The sequence below is a fragment of the Ovis aries genome, chromosome 13, assembly GCF_016772045.2.
Source record: "Ovis aries strain OAR_USU_Benz2616 breed Rambouillet chromosome 13, ARS-UI_Ramb_v3.0, whole genome shotgun sequence".
Classification (NCBI taxonomy): Eukaryota; Metazoa; Chordata; class Mammalia; order Artiodactyla; family Bovidae; genus Ovis; species Ovis aries.
The window spans coordinates 46,098,039-46,113,020 of NC_056066.1; the positions used below are offsets into that span (position 1 = coordinate 46,098,039).

General features: G+C 45.4%; 1 long non-coding RNA gene across 1 annotated transcript; it reads right to left on the reverse strand.

The window, feature by feature from the left end:
* Positions 1–1,031: 1,031 nt before the first annotated feature.
* On the reverse strand, positions 1,032–3,891 carry LOC132657636 (uncharacterized). The gene is made up of 2 exons (XR_009596089.1): positions 1,906–3,891; positions 1,032–1,512 (listed from the first exon to the last, which is right to left on the reverse strand). It is a non-coding gene; the product is annotated as an uncharacterized LOC132657636 (long non-coding RNA).
* Positions 3,892–14,982: the final 11,091 nt, after the last annotated feature.

Below are 14,982 nucleotides of genomic sequence, written 5' to 3' on the forward strand. Positions count from 1 at the left end.
AGCGTGTATGCAAAGGGATCATCTTTTTTCCTTTTATTTATTTATTGTCGTTTATTTTTCCCCTTCTTCTTCATTTCTGTTTTTTTGTCAATTTTTGGCTTAGATATCAGTGGGGAACTTCTGATTGTTGTGGCAGCTATGCTGGCAGACACTGACATGGGCATCAGGACCCACAGGTGAGGCTGGGAGAATTCCAGGGGTGAGGCAAACCCTCTGCTCCCCCAGCCCCAGGAAATAACTGATGACCTGCAGCTGCCTTCACCCCTCCTCAACCCTGAGGAGGTTAAGAATTGTACTCAGCTTCTGTTTGAGCAAAGATCAGGGAAATCACCAATTTACTTCCAATTTCAGATGATTTGGGGGAAATACTGATGAGTTTTTCATAAAACTAATTCATCAGTATGTTAAAAGGATAATACATTTTGACTAAGATTCATCCAAGGAATGTGAAGTTGATTTAACATTTTTAAAAAATCAGTTAAATATTGTCTGTATTTCCTAATACAGGAAAAATTATATGATCATCCCAGTAGATGGAAGAAAAGCACTTGATAAAATTCAGTATCAGCTTAAAAACTGAGCAAACTAGAATTTTCTTAATCAGATAAAGAGAAGGTGCAAAAATCTACAATAACATGTTTAACAAATACTGTTTCAAAAATTTTCCCTTTGAGATGATGAACAAGAAGAGGATACCTCCTACAACCACTGTCAGCGTTGCCACTCGGCTAAGCAGGAGATCCTGGCTGTTACACTGAGACAAAGTCACGACTAGGAGCTTTAGATAAGCAGAAACAACTATAGTTGTTTTCAGATAAAAAGATTCCATGTGTATTAAATGAAACATTTTTACAGATAAAATATTATAGCTAATAAGAAAGTTATAACTAAGTCACCAAAAGTGAAATAAGTATAAAATTCCATTATGCTTATATAAAAGCAACAAATAGAAAACATAATTTTAAACTATACTACTTCAAAGCATCCAAAAATAGCAGTTAGGATAAATATGAAAGAATGATATGAAAGACTTTTTTTGAGGAAAATTACATAACTTTATTGGAAGACATTATGTGTCAATAAAAATAGGCCATGTTTACAGAATAGAAGACTCAAAATGCAGAGGTTATTCATCTCTTAAGTGACCTCTGTACACAGCACACTCCCACTCCAAACCCCAGGAGGTATTTGGGGAAGTGACAGATGACAAGACAATTCACCTTGGGAAACAGTTCCAGAGAGAAGAGCCAAGGCTGCAAAAGAGGAGGAGACCAAGAAGGAGGAGAGACCTGAGTCTGTTCGTACTGCTTCTGGGGCTCTCGCAGCAAGAATCCTGGAGTGGGCTGCCATTCCCTCCTCCAGAGCTTTTCACCATGACTGTGCATCTTGAGTGGCCCTGCGTGGCATGGCTCATAGCTTCATTGAGTTACACAAGCCCCTTCTCCATGACAAGGCTGTGATCCATGAAGGGATAGATTCTGTGAAGCTAATAAACAATACCATGGTGTATTGCTGCAGAAAGAGACAAACAGAAGTGAAACAGAAAAGACTGTCTGTGTATGCATAGTCATCTATGGTGCAGGAGTGAGTCAGAGCTGAGGAAAGGTGCACTTCTGTCCACCTGGATATCGGGTGTGGTGGATGAGAGTGTATCAGGTATGTACATGTACAATGTAATCATACAACACTAAAATATATTATTGTATTTTCCATCATAGTGCAAGTCTGGAAACAACTCAAATGTCCATCAACAGTGGAATGGTAGACTAGATCAATAAACTCTGATACAATCATTCAAAAATATTTACTTAGAACCAACAAGAAATAGGTTACATGAAATAATATGAATGAATCTATAAACCTAAAGTTGAATGAATAAAAAATAAAACATAAAATTATACTTACTGCTGCTGCTACTGCTGCTAAATTTCTTCAGTTGTGTCCGACTCTGTGTGACCTCATAGATGGCAGCCCACCAGGCTTCCCCGTCCCTGGGATTCTCCAGGCAAGAACATTGGAGTGGGTTGCCATTTCCTTCTCCAATGCATGAAAGTGAAAAGTGAAAGTGAAGTCGCTCAGTCATGTCCAACTCTTCCCGACCCCATGGACTGCAGCCTACCAGGCTCCTCCATCCATGGGATGTTTCAGACAAGAGTACTGGAGTGGGTTGCCACTAATGCTATTTATATAAAGTTCAAAAGTAAGCAAAACTGAATGTTATTTTTTTTAGGGATGTATGTAAGAGTGCTCAAGAAAAGCAAGGACAGAATTACTGTACGAGATTGGGGGATGGCTTGCTCTGGCCAGAATGAGTGTGTTGTAGTCAGCAAGGTCCTCTGGGCTATAAACAATGTTCAGTTTCTTTACTTGGTTCTTAATTACTTGGCCTTATAACTGTTATTCACTCTTTGCATATTATATTTTCCATAGAAATGCTTAAAAATTAGACTTCCAATGAAAATTAATTTATAACATAGTTGAGAGTTAGTTGGCTTTCTACATATTTGTTAAATGCTGAAACATTTATGCACATTCCTGTGTATATTATCTTTCACAATAAAAGTATATACTTGTAAAATTAAGTTTGTAATGAAAAACAGCAGTAATCAGACTTATCTCTTCTTACTATGTAGAGGCAAGCACAATTGGATTTTCTGGCATTTCTTTTGGTGTTTACCTCTATGTTTGTAAATGTAAGCTTACAGTTCTGTTTCTTTAATTTTCATCTTTAGATGCTATTTGTTGGCTGCTACATGATAAGATGAGGACACAGATTTCTTACTACCACTTTCTCTAGGCTTTTATTCTCTCGGCCCACCAAATACTAATATATTGGTTTTCATTTATGTCAGTATCCAGAATTTACATTATCCAGACTGTGTAAATAGCATTCATCACCAAAATAAATTCAATTCCATACCTCTTTCATTGTGTTCATTCATTTAGTTTCAGGTTGTTTTTTTTTGAAACATTCCCCAAAATTCCTCATATTTTCCTACAGTTTGGACTGCTCTTTACATTATTATGTTATGAAATGTTACCAGCCAGGAGAGAGTAAGTGACAGCAGACTTGGTCTCCACTGACAACCACAGTATTGGACAGTATGTGGTACATTCCTTTCAGGCCTTGAAAAACAAGCATCATGGGACGAGAGACTGGGAATTCCCCACCCCTTACAATAGTCTCTTACTAAGATTTTATGCAAGATCCATAACAGCAATGAACTTATCAATTCCATTTTTAATCCTTTTCACTTGTTGTTAAGGAAAAAACATCTCCATATACTTCGTATTTCCTCCATGCGTCGTGGCTCTGTTCGTGTAACATTCCTAGGCTTCCTGTGTTTATAAACAGACACACACAGGTGCGCATGTGCACAGACGCTCTGCCCCAGTGGGCAAAGTGTCTTATCTGACTGTGGGAAAAAGACACAGCGCAATCAGGATGCTGGCTCAGTTCCTCTTGGGGATGAGCCGTGTGCGGGGACACACACCGCGTGCTGGCCAATGCAGGCAGACTCTGCGTGTGGAGGAGCCTGCCAGCCCAAGGCAGCTGCCGGAGGATTTTGCCAGGGCCCAGCCATGGGCGGCCCGTCAGACTGCTGGGGTGAGACATGTTCACCTCTAACAGTGTCATTATAATAAAAGTGAATCAGAGGCCCTATCAGAGCTGGGGTTCATCTCTTTAATACTCATGTGACTTAAGACAGGCTAAAGCTATTTTAAGGGACAAAGAAAAGTGGCTTATCAGTCAGCAGAGTCAATTGCTGAGTGCTGTCCATTTGTCCTATGCTAGAAATAAAGCTAATCTCTTTTGCAATCATCTTGTATTGCTTTTGTTTTAGTTTAGTATATTTTGTTATTCAAAACATTTTGAAGTTGTATATATATATATATATATATATATATATATATATATCCATGTTGCTAATTATTTGTACTGCCTCAGTCCCAGTTTGGTTCTGGTCTACTTGCTTCATAGCTTTCTCTTTAGTGCTTAATCCTTTGTAATTTCTTAGTTTTGAGATGTGAAGTTTTTATCTAGACTTCCCCCCTCCATATCAACAGCTGTTATATTCAGTTGAATGCATCCCCTTAAAGAAGATATGTTGACGTCCTAGCCCCCAGTTCCTCAGAAAGTGGCTTTACATGGAAATAAGATCTTTGCAGAGTCAGCCACGTAAAGGTGAGGTCAGGAGGGTGGCCCTGATCTGGTGACTGGTGGCCTTATGACGCGGGGAAATTTGGAGATAGACATGAAGGGAGGAGGACGTACAGCAGCGTAACGGTGGAGTCAGCAACTAGAGTGACACAGGACAAGCTGAGGACTGCTGTCCCCATTCCCAGCCGACACCCTGAGTTCAGACCTCCGCCTCCAGAAGGTGAGATGGCAGGTTTCCTGGCTTTAAACTCCCAGTGTGGCCATGTCATTACAGCAGCCCCAGGAACCCAAGATCCCGTTTCCACAGCAGCATTTCAAATTGCCACTTTGCTTCCCTAGTTAAAAATTTTGTTATATCTTAAAAATGGTTAGTTTTCACCTGCCTGTATTTGTGTTTTGCTCCACGAGTTCTCTGTCCTGTTCTGCCGCTCTTCTTGCTGAGTGTGTCCTTGAGACGGTGGCGGGTCTGTCTGTGTGTCCTCCGCCCCCCGCGGCTGCGGCCTCAGTTCTTTCTCTGTCTTCCTCCGTTCACCGTCTTTCTCTTTCTGCCTTCAGTCTCTCCTGTGCTTGAGAGCATTCTCATCTAGTTTCGTGGAGACTCAGCATCGGAGAGAAACGACTGCGTGCGTCCATGAAGGGGGCTGAGCAGTCTCCACCGGACTGGCCTTCGCTGTTAGACCTCAAGGCCCCGCCCGGAGATTTAGCGGGCTTTCCAAGTCAACTTCCTCCTCCGCCGCCTTCTTCCGAGGCGCACTGCCCTCTGTTCTGTGATTGCACGCACACCCTCCTCTCCCCGCAGGCTGAGACCACCGACCGGCAGACGCCTGCTGGGATAGAGAAGATGCCCCGGTCGCAGCTCTGGGAAGTCCGGCGGGTGTGAGGCGCTCAGCCCCCTCCCTGCGGCCTGAGTGCTTGCGGTGGGCGGGCACAGACGTTTGCTCTAGAACTTTATGAACCTAAGCAAGGCCATGGCTTATTCCACTTCAGGTCAGATTCTCAAGAGGTCCGAGGCCTCGACACTACTGCATGGTGAGGGCCAAGGGTGAGGCGTTCCCGTCCAGGCTCTGAGGGGCACCAATTTGTCTCCAGCCGAGGCCAGGGTGGGGCTGAGAGGCACTCGGAGCAGACAGATCTCTGGAGCCTGTGCAGAGAGCGTGACACCCCAGGGTCCTGACCCCCACCCGGGGTCAGGGAGGAGAGGTCGGAAGATGAGAGGCCCTCCTGTGCTCCAAAGGCCGAGGGGACTTGGTGCAGCTGGGCGAGGCGCTGGGCAATCAGCAGACCAGGAAGGCCCAAGGAGAAGCTGGCCTGCCGCTTGTACCTGTGCTGGGCTCGGGCCACCTGCTGCAGGCCTGTGAGTTTCCAGAAGCACAAGGCGCATCTTATACAGCATCCAGCACAAGCCTCATGCCCATCACTTTGTAAAATTTTCCATGAATGATGGGCATTGTATGAAATCCTTCATGACCCCATGCAAAGCAAAGGAAGTTATTTTTAATAATTCTTTGACTTACTAAAAATAAAACCCAAAGTATATTAACATACAGAAAAAAAACCCCAAACACTCAATCTTTTGAGTCCAGGTTTGCCACCCTGAATTTTCCCGACTTCCCGTGATCTGTCTGCCCCGACCAGCTTCAGAGTGGATGGAGCAGCTCCGGCCGAGTCAGCAGTGATCCCACAGACATAGTGGGGACACGGTGCCACCTGGAGCACTGCATGGGCTATAAATGTTGCTGCTGGTGGATCACAACCTTCTTGATGGGACAAATTGGTGGTGGGTCCCCAGTGCAGGCCAGCAACCTAGTAACCCTTGCTGCAGGGCTGTCCGTGGGCCAGCCCTCTGAGGCCTGCTCTTCCCCTGCCCCGATATGCTCCCTCCCCAGAGGCTCTGCTTCCTGGGACTCTGCTCTGCAACACCTGGTCCACCTACTCAACTGTGAGCACAGCTCGGCGCTGGAGCCTCAGTCTGAGCCAGGCAACACCTCCCTGGAGACTGGGCTCCAGCTATGCTCTGCTGGCCCACCCTCTCTGGTTCTGCCCATTGCCATCAGAGCATAAGGCTTGTCCCCTACTTCAGGGCAGGTGTGGCCAGGGCGCCCAGGCCCCACAGTCATTGGAACCCTCAGAGCAGCATGTGGTCAGCGGTGAACAGTGTCAACAGCTCAATCTTATTTCTTTATTTACTTGCATTGAGTGTGTGTGTGAGCTCATACAGACTGACTGAAAAGCACTGCTTTTAATTAACTTCACAATAACAAGATTCTGCATTTTACACAATTGAATCTTTAGACTCCACTTGCAAGCCTCATGTGGAGTTTTTCTTGGCAAAGCAGATGCCCTTCAGGAATGTGCCTGACTCTATGTGTTTGGTTCAGTTCAGTTGCTCAGTCATGTTGGACTTTGTGACCCCATGGACTGCAGCATGCCAGGCTTCCCTGTCCAACACCAACTCCTGGAACTTGCTAAAACTCATGTCCATCGAGTTGGTGATGCCATCCAACCATCTCATCCTCTGTTGTCCCCTTCTCCTCCTGTCTTCAATCTTTCCCAGCATCAGAGTTGTTTCCAATGACTCAGTTCTTTGCATCAGGTGGCCAAAGTATTGGAGCTTCAGCTTCAGCATCAGTCCTTCCAATGAATATTCAGGACTGCTTTCCGTTAGGATGGACTGGTTTGATCTCCTTGCAGTCCAAAGGACTCTCAAGAGTCTTCTCCAACACCACAGTTCAAAAACATCAGTTGATGCTTTTGACTTTCTGTGTATGACGAGTTTCCATTTAGAAGGGATGAGGTCACTTGTACAACTTTGTTTTAGGGTGCTGTTCCACTTTGTGGATTTTTGATGCAAAATTTTAGTTGTCAACCACTCCCTTCTCTTCTACTTCAAAATCTTATGTTTCAAACATCCAAAAGTCTTATATCTTAGAAAACTTGTTAAAATACATTTTTTTAAAAAGCCTGTGTGTCACTTGTCTCAGCTATGAGTTCTGGGAATGAACATCACCCTAATTAAACCAAAGAGCGGTCAGTCATAACAGGTAAAGAAGTATGCTGTGAGAACATGATGCTATCTAAGACCAAACAGAGTAATTTTTGAAAAGTTTGTTGTTTTATGCTATTCACATTGCCATTAGCATGAGTGATTATAATTCACTAAAATGATCAGAAGTTGTTACATTACTGATGATTGTGTATCAATTTGTAATAACAAATACAAGCAGACAGGCTATTTGCCCAAGATAAATTTCACACTCTTGTTTTCCCTTGAACTCAAAGTTGACTTCTTAGCTCTTCCAAAAATGATATGTAGGATTAGATTAATTTTGCTGTGAGATTCTGTGGGGTTCCTTCTTGTTCCTCTATTTCATGAGTATACTTGTTCTTAGAAGAATAGGTTGGACAACTCTTAATTCCAGAGGAAAACAGTATCCGTAACAACACAAACGCATGTGTGGTTCAGAGAATTCAGTCCCCATTCACATTATGTAGTTAGTTCTATAGTGATGTGAAAAGAAGTCACAAAAATGTTAATGATCTCTTTCACGCATAGAGAAGTTTCATTCAAAGGTTCAAGGTGCTTTCCAAGTACTAATTCATTAAACCTGGACTTTCTGCGTCACATGTTCATGTTTGTTCTTTCTTTAAACCTAAGTTTCCACCCAAGCTGAATTTCTAACATAGTAAGACCAAAATGAAATATAACTGAAAATATAAATTGCCAGGCATAGTTCTGTAGGGAAGTTCCAGCTTAAGTGGGTTTTCTGTCCTAACAGGAATTATGAGGGACTTGGAGAATCTGACCAGAGTGCTCGACAACCAGCTCTTCCTGGCCGCTTTGGAAAAGGGGGAAAACTTCATGGAACTGGGATTCCTAGGAGAGAGAACATGACATGAACCAGTTCTGCACAAATCTGATGAGAATTGAGACGATTAGCTCTCATCAGCAGCAAGGCTTAGAGGTGAAGGTGTGAGCCAACCGGGGGTGTCACCCGTAGGTTACCTCATTAATCCACAGGCCCTGCCCCCACGTACACCTGAGTCACAACACCCCTCTTCCACCCCAATCAGGTTTCCTCAAGTCCAGAGCCCAGTTACACATAAGTAATGAAGTTTTCATCCAGAATTGCTTGGAATTCAGTGAAATAGAAAAAAATAGAGGTGAGATGCTGGGTGAGGCAGAGTAGTGCCAAATCACCCACAGCCCACAGTCAAACAAGATACAGAGACCTTCCATGCAGGCTGTTGGGGTCAGTCACTTAATTATCACTCTGTCACTGCCACCGTGGAACCCTGGAACTCAGCCTGTGGAGGAGCAGGGCCAGCTCATGTGTCCTGTGTCAGCTTCCCTCCAGGCTGTGGGCCGCCTTCATGCTTAGCACCGCCTCTCAGATTCTCTGGGATTTGTTATGCAAAAACTGGCTTATTTCACAAATATAGCTGTGCTGGTGTGCAGTGCTGTCTCACTCCTCCCAAGCAACAGTCTTCAGAGGTCACAGTGGCTTTCTGAAGAGAAATGACCACTGTCCACAGGTGCAGCTCTGAGGATGGGATCTTGGAGCTTCTGGGAGCTGTGGAAGCATGTAGCCCCCAGCGGTTGTTCAGTTCATTCTAATAAACCTCTATTGGGTGTTATTATGCCCACCTTGACTTCCACTGAAACCAGGTTTTCATATGTGTAGTCACACAAAGTGTAACTAGGTTTCACCAAGCCCAGTGATTGCTGAGCTGGGACTGGTACAGAAGCAGGTGAGAGAGCCCAGAGCGGGACTGCGTCTTGAGGACAGTGTGCCGCTTCCGTTGTCATTCAGCACAATGGAGGATCACGGTGGACTACTTGCCCAGTAAAACGCATGTGTCTTCCCTGGTGGCTCACGATGGTAAATAATCTGCCTGCCAATGCAGGAGACCCAGGTTCAATCCTTGGGTTGGGAAGATTCCCTGGAGGAGGGCCTGGCAATCCACTCCAGTATTCCTGCCTGGAGAATCCCATGGACAGAGGAGCCTGGCAGGCTACAGTCCATGGGGTTGCAAAGAGTTGGACATAACTGGGGAACTGACACTTTTTTCAAGATGCGCACGTGAGCCGCAAGCCGTGGGAGGAACAAGTAGGAAAAGAGGTATGTGTAGTTCCCGGCGGGAGACGAAGGAAGGCTTCCTGGAAGAAGTGGTATTTGAAGCTGCACTTGGATTGGTAAAATCTGTCTTGTGACTGTGACTCGGGGAACAGGGAGAGGGGTAACAAGAGGCACATGTCAGCAAAAGGGACACAAGCAGAGGAGGAACCCCACAGACAAATCAGAACTTCCCATGTGACGCAGGTGTGTTCAGGGAGGCCCGGACAGGAAGTAGGGAAAGAAGTGTTATGTCTGTGAAGCCTTCACTGTCAAAACAAGGAGCTCTTTGGTTTGCAGGCGGAGAGCTGTCACAGGTTGTGGAGCAAGGGGACTGTAACCCATGGCAGCTACAGGAGGAAAGATTAAAAGAGGGAAAACAGGGTTGGGGCTCTGAGGGTCTGACAGGCAGTGGCAGTGGGCCTGGGGGGGTTGGGGCCGGGGTGGGGGGGCTGGGAAACGCTGCAGGTGGTTGTTACTGAAGCCTGACAACGGGCTTGACTCAGCACAGAAACCAGGAGAAAGAGTGGCTGCTCTAGACTGAGAACAGAGTGAGGAGTTTGATCTCAGACATAGGTGTTTGGAGGATGGGGCAGGACTTCAGACAAAGATGTCTCGGGCCACTGGAAGTGCCATGAGCCTTCTCCCACCATTCTTGTACTCAGCAGTCATACAAACTGTGTGAAGACACACCGCTCAGAATCTAGGCAGATGATCATGTGTGTGATTAGTGCAACACAGTGTCTTCTTTGGAACCACCCAGGAATTAGAACAGAACACACTTTATTCTGACACCATCGACCCTGGGCTGACTGACACACAGTGTGGGTGTCAGACCCAGTGTGCTGTCAGGAAGTGAGCCCAGAGCTCTGCTCTGCAGACTGGGGTCTGAGTCTGGGCTCTGTTGCGTTTTGTTTTTCTAAGACCTTTGTTTACCTGTAGCCCCAGATCCTCTTGGAGGCTCTCTGCCTTGGGGATGTGTCATCATGATGGGGAGAGTGAATCTACATCCAGTGACTCTAGGCCAGTGAATCTACATCCCAGACCATGGAGCACAGGCGCTTGGGGTTCACCAGTTTCATGTGAGATCAGTGGATCTGGTGTGAGGAGTGCCCATAGCACTCTAGTGGTCACCGCTGTCCTGTCCCCAAAAGAACAAAGAGGAGGAAGGCTTGGTACTTGTCCCCAGAGCTTTCACTTGGGCTAATGAACAGTATGAAAAGGCAAAATGATAGGATAATGAAAGGGAAACTCCCTGGGTCAGTAGGTGCCCAATATGCTACTGGAGATCAGTGGAGAAATAACTCCAGAAAGAATGAAGGGATGGAGCCAAAGCAAAAACAATACCCAGTTGTGGATGTGACTGGTGATAGAAGCAAGGTCTGATGCTGTAAAGAGCAATATTACATAGGAACCTGGAATGTCAGATCCATGAATCAAGGCAAACTGGAAGTGGTCAAACAGGAGATGGTAAGAGTGAACGTCGACATTGTAGGAATCAGTGAATTAAAATGGACTGGAATGGGTGAATTTAACTCAGATGACCATTATATCTACTACTGTGGGCAGGAATCCCTTAGAAGAAATGGAATAGCCATCATGGTCAACAAAAGAGTGTGAAATGCAGTATTTGGATGCAGTCTCAAAAATGATAGAATGATCTCTGTTTGTTTCCAAGGCAAACCATTCAATATCACAGTAATCCAAGCCTATGCCCCAACCAGTAACACTGAAGAAGCTGAAGCTGAACGGTTCTATGAAGACCTACAAGACCTTTTAGAACTATCACCCAAAAAAGATGTCCTTTTCATTATAGGGGACTGGAATACAAAAGTAGGAAGTCAAGAAACACCTGGAGTAACAGGAAAATTTGGCCTTGAAGTACAGAATGAAGCAGAGTTTTGCCAAGAGAACGCACTGGTCATAGCAAACACCCTCTTCCAACAACACAAGAGAAGACTCTACACATGGACATCACCAGATGGTCAACACCAAAATCAGATTGATTATATTCTTTGCAGCCACAGATGGAGAAGCTCTATACAGTCAGCAAAAACAAGACTGGGAGCGGACTGTGGCTCACATCATGAACTCCTTATTGCCAAATTCAGACTTAAATGAAGAAAGTAGGGAAAACTACTAGACCATTCAGGTATGACCTAAATCAAATCCCTTATGATTATACAGTGGAAGTGAGAAATAGATTTAAGGGGCTAGATCTGATAGACAGAGTGCTTGATAAACGATGGATGGAGGTTTGTGACATTGTACAGGACACAGGGATCAAGACCATCCCAATGGAAAAGAAATGCAAAAAAGCAAAATAGCTGTCTGAGGAGACCTTACAAATAGCTGTGAAAAGAAGAGAAGTAAAAAGCAGAGGAGAAAAGGAAAGATATAAGCATCTGAATGCCGAGTTCCAAAGAATAGCAAGGAGAGATAAGAAAGCCTTCCTCAGTGATCAATGCAAAGAAATAGAGGAAAACAATAGAATGGGAAAGACTAGAGATCTCTTCAAGAAAATTAGAGCTACTAAGGGAACATTTCATGCAAAGATGGGCTTGATCAGTTCAGTTCAGTTGCTCAGTCGTGTCCGACTCTTTGCGACCCCATGAATCGCAGCACGCCAGGCCTCCCTGTCCATCACCATCTCCCGGAGTTCACTTAAACTCACGTCCATCGAGTCCGTGATGCCATCCAGCCATCTCATCCTCTGTTGTCCCCTTCTCCTCCTGCCCCCAATCTCTCCCAGCATCAGAGTCTTTTCCAATGAGTCAACTCTTCGCATGAGGTGGCCAAAGTACTGGAGCTTCAGCTTTACCATCATTCCTTCCAAAGAAATCCGAGGGTTGATCTCCTTCAGAATGGACTGGTTGGATCTCCTTGCAGTCCAAGGGACTCTCAAGAGTCTTCTCCAACACCACAGTTCCAAAGCATTAATTCTGCGGCGCTCAGCCTTGTTCACAGTCCAACTCTGACATCCATACATGACTACAGGAAAAACCATAGCCTTGACTAGACGGTAATGTCTCTGCTTTTGAATATACTATCTAGGTTGGTCATAACTTTCCTTCCAAGGAGTAAGTGTCTTTTAATTTCACGGCTGCAGTCACCACCTGCAGTGATTTTGGAGCCCCCCAAAATAAAGTCTGACACTGTTTCTACTGTTTCCCCATCTATTTCCCATGAAGTGATTGGACTGGATGCCATGATCTTCGTTTTCTGAATGTTGAGCTTTAAGCCAACTTTTTGCTCTCCTCTTTCACTTTCTTCAAGAGGCTTTTTAGCTCCTCTTCACTTTCTGCCATAAGGGTGGTGTCATCTGCATATCTGAGGTTATTGATATTTCTCCCGGCTTGATAAAGAACAGAAATGGTATGGACCTAACAGAAGCAGAAGATATTAAGAAGAGGTGGCAAGAATACACAGAAGAACTGTAGAAAAAAGATTTTCCTGATCAAGATAATCACGATGGTGTGATCACTCACCTAGAGCCAGACATCCTGGAATGTGAAGTCAAGTGCACCTTAGAAAGCATCACTACGTACAAAGCTAGTGGAGCTGATGGAATTCCAGTTGAGCTGTTTCAAATCCTAAAAGATGGTGCTGTGAAAGTGCTGTACTCAATATGCCAGCAAATTTGGAAAACTCAGCAGTGGCCACAGGACTGGAACAAGTTAGTTTTTATTCCAATTCCAAAGAAAGGCAATGCCAAAGAATGCTCAAACTACCACACAATTGCACTCATCTCACACGCTAGTAAAGTAATGCTCAAGATTTTCCAAGCCAGGCTTCAGCAATACGTGAACCGTGAAATTCCATATGTTCAAGCTGGTTTTAGAAAAGGCAGAAGAAGCAGAGATCAAATTGCCAACATCCGCTGGATCATGGAAAAAGCAAGAGAGTGCCAGAAAAACATTTATTTCTGCTTTATTGACTATGCCAAAGCCTTTGACTATGTGGATCACAATAAACTGTGGAAAATTCTGAAAGAGATGGGAATACCAGACCACCTGATCTGCCTCTTGAGAAACCTATATGCAGGTCAGGAAGCAACAGTTAGAACTGGACATGGAACAAGAGACTTGTTCCAAATAGGAAAAGGAGTGCGTCAAGGCTGTATACTGTCACCCTGCTTATTTAACTTCTATGCAGAGTACATCATGAGAAACGCTGGGCTGGAAGAAGCACAAGCTGGAATCAAGATTGCCAGGAGAAATATCAATAATCTCAGATATGCAGATGACACCACCCTTATGGCAGAAAGTGAAGAGGAACTAAACAGCCTCTTGATGGAAGTGAAAGAGGAGAGTGAAAAGTTTGGCTTAAATCTCAAGATTCAGAAAACAAAGATCATGGCATCTGGTCCCATCACTTCATGGGAAACAGATAGGGAAACAGTGGAAATACTGTCAGACTTTATTTTGGAGGGCTCCAAAATCACTGCATATGGTGACTGCAGCTATGAAATTAAAAGATGCTTACTCCTTGGAAGGAAAGTTATGACCAACCTAGATAGCTTATTAAAAAGCAGAGACATTACTTTGCCAACTAAGGTCTGTCTAGTCAAGGCTATGATTTTTCCAGTGGTCATGTCTGGATGTGAGAGTTGGACTGTGAAGAAAGCTGAGCACCGAAGAATTGATGCTTTTGAACTGTGGTGTTGGAGAAGACTCTTGAGAGTCCCTTGGACTACAAGGAGATCCAACCAGTCTATTCTAAAGGAGATCAGTCTTGGGTGTTCATTGGAAGGACTGAGGCTGAGGCTGAAACTCCAATACTTTGGTTTCCTGATGCGAAGAGTTGACTCAGTGGAAAAGACCCTGATGCTGGGAGGGATTGGAGGCAGGAGGAGAAGGGGACAACAAAGGATGAGATGGCTGGATGGCATCACTGAGTTGATGGATATGAGTTTGAGTGAACTCCCGGGGTTGGTGGTGTACAGGGAGGCCTTGCCTGCTGTGATTCGTGGGGTCGCAAAGAGTCGGACAGGACTGAGGACTGAATTGAATGAGAAGGATAAACAGAGGCCAAGAAGATGAGGGCAGAGATAAGCAGATAAGGTAGTGGGAGGACGGGTGTGAGGAGAGGTTTTCCTAGGGTTGATATTAGGGACGCCTGGGATTCTGAGGCTGGAGAAGGGAGCACTTGGGTGAAGGCTACCAGGTCTTCAGGAACCAGCGCCTGGGGGTGTGTGTCAGGGGGTGGTTGTGGGTTGGGGCCAGGCAGTGGAGGGACTGGAGTGTCCGATCAGAGGGTGGATGTGTATTCAGTGGACAGCACAGGAAGTACTGAATTTCCTGTTTTTGAAAGGGAATAAATGCCACTGAAATGCCACTGTTTCTCCGGAGCCAACTTAGGTCACTCCCGCGCCACAGGGTCAAGCAGTTGGCGGTGAGGGAACCACCAGGAGGCCGTCAGGATGACCCGGGCCTGCAGGAGGGGCTGAATTGTGGGAGGGGAGTCGGGTGACAGTGACCCGCAAGAGCCTCGAGGGGCCCAGGGAGCAGAGGCTGCTCGAAGACCGAGGAGGACAGACTCCGGACTCTTCCTAGCCTCGCTCCCTGGGAGAATGGTGGAAGCCACCAGAAGCCAGGAGGAGGGGCTGGTGTGCGGATTCTGGGTTTGGGGGCGTCTGGCCGAGGTTATTCAGGTGGACAGTCGGAGGGGTGAGCTGGCTGCCCCAGACAGCCAGGACTGGAGGCC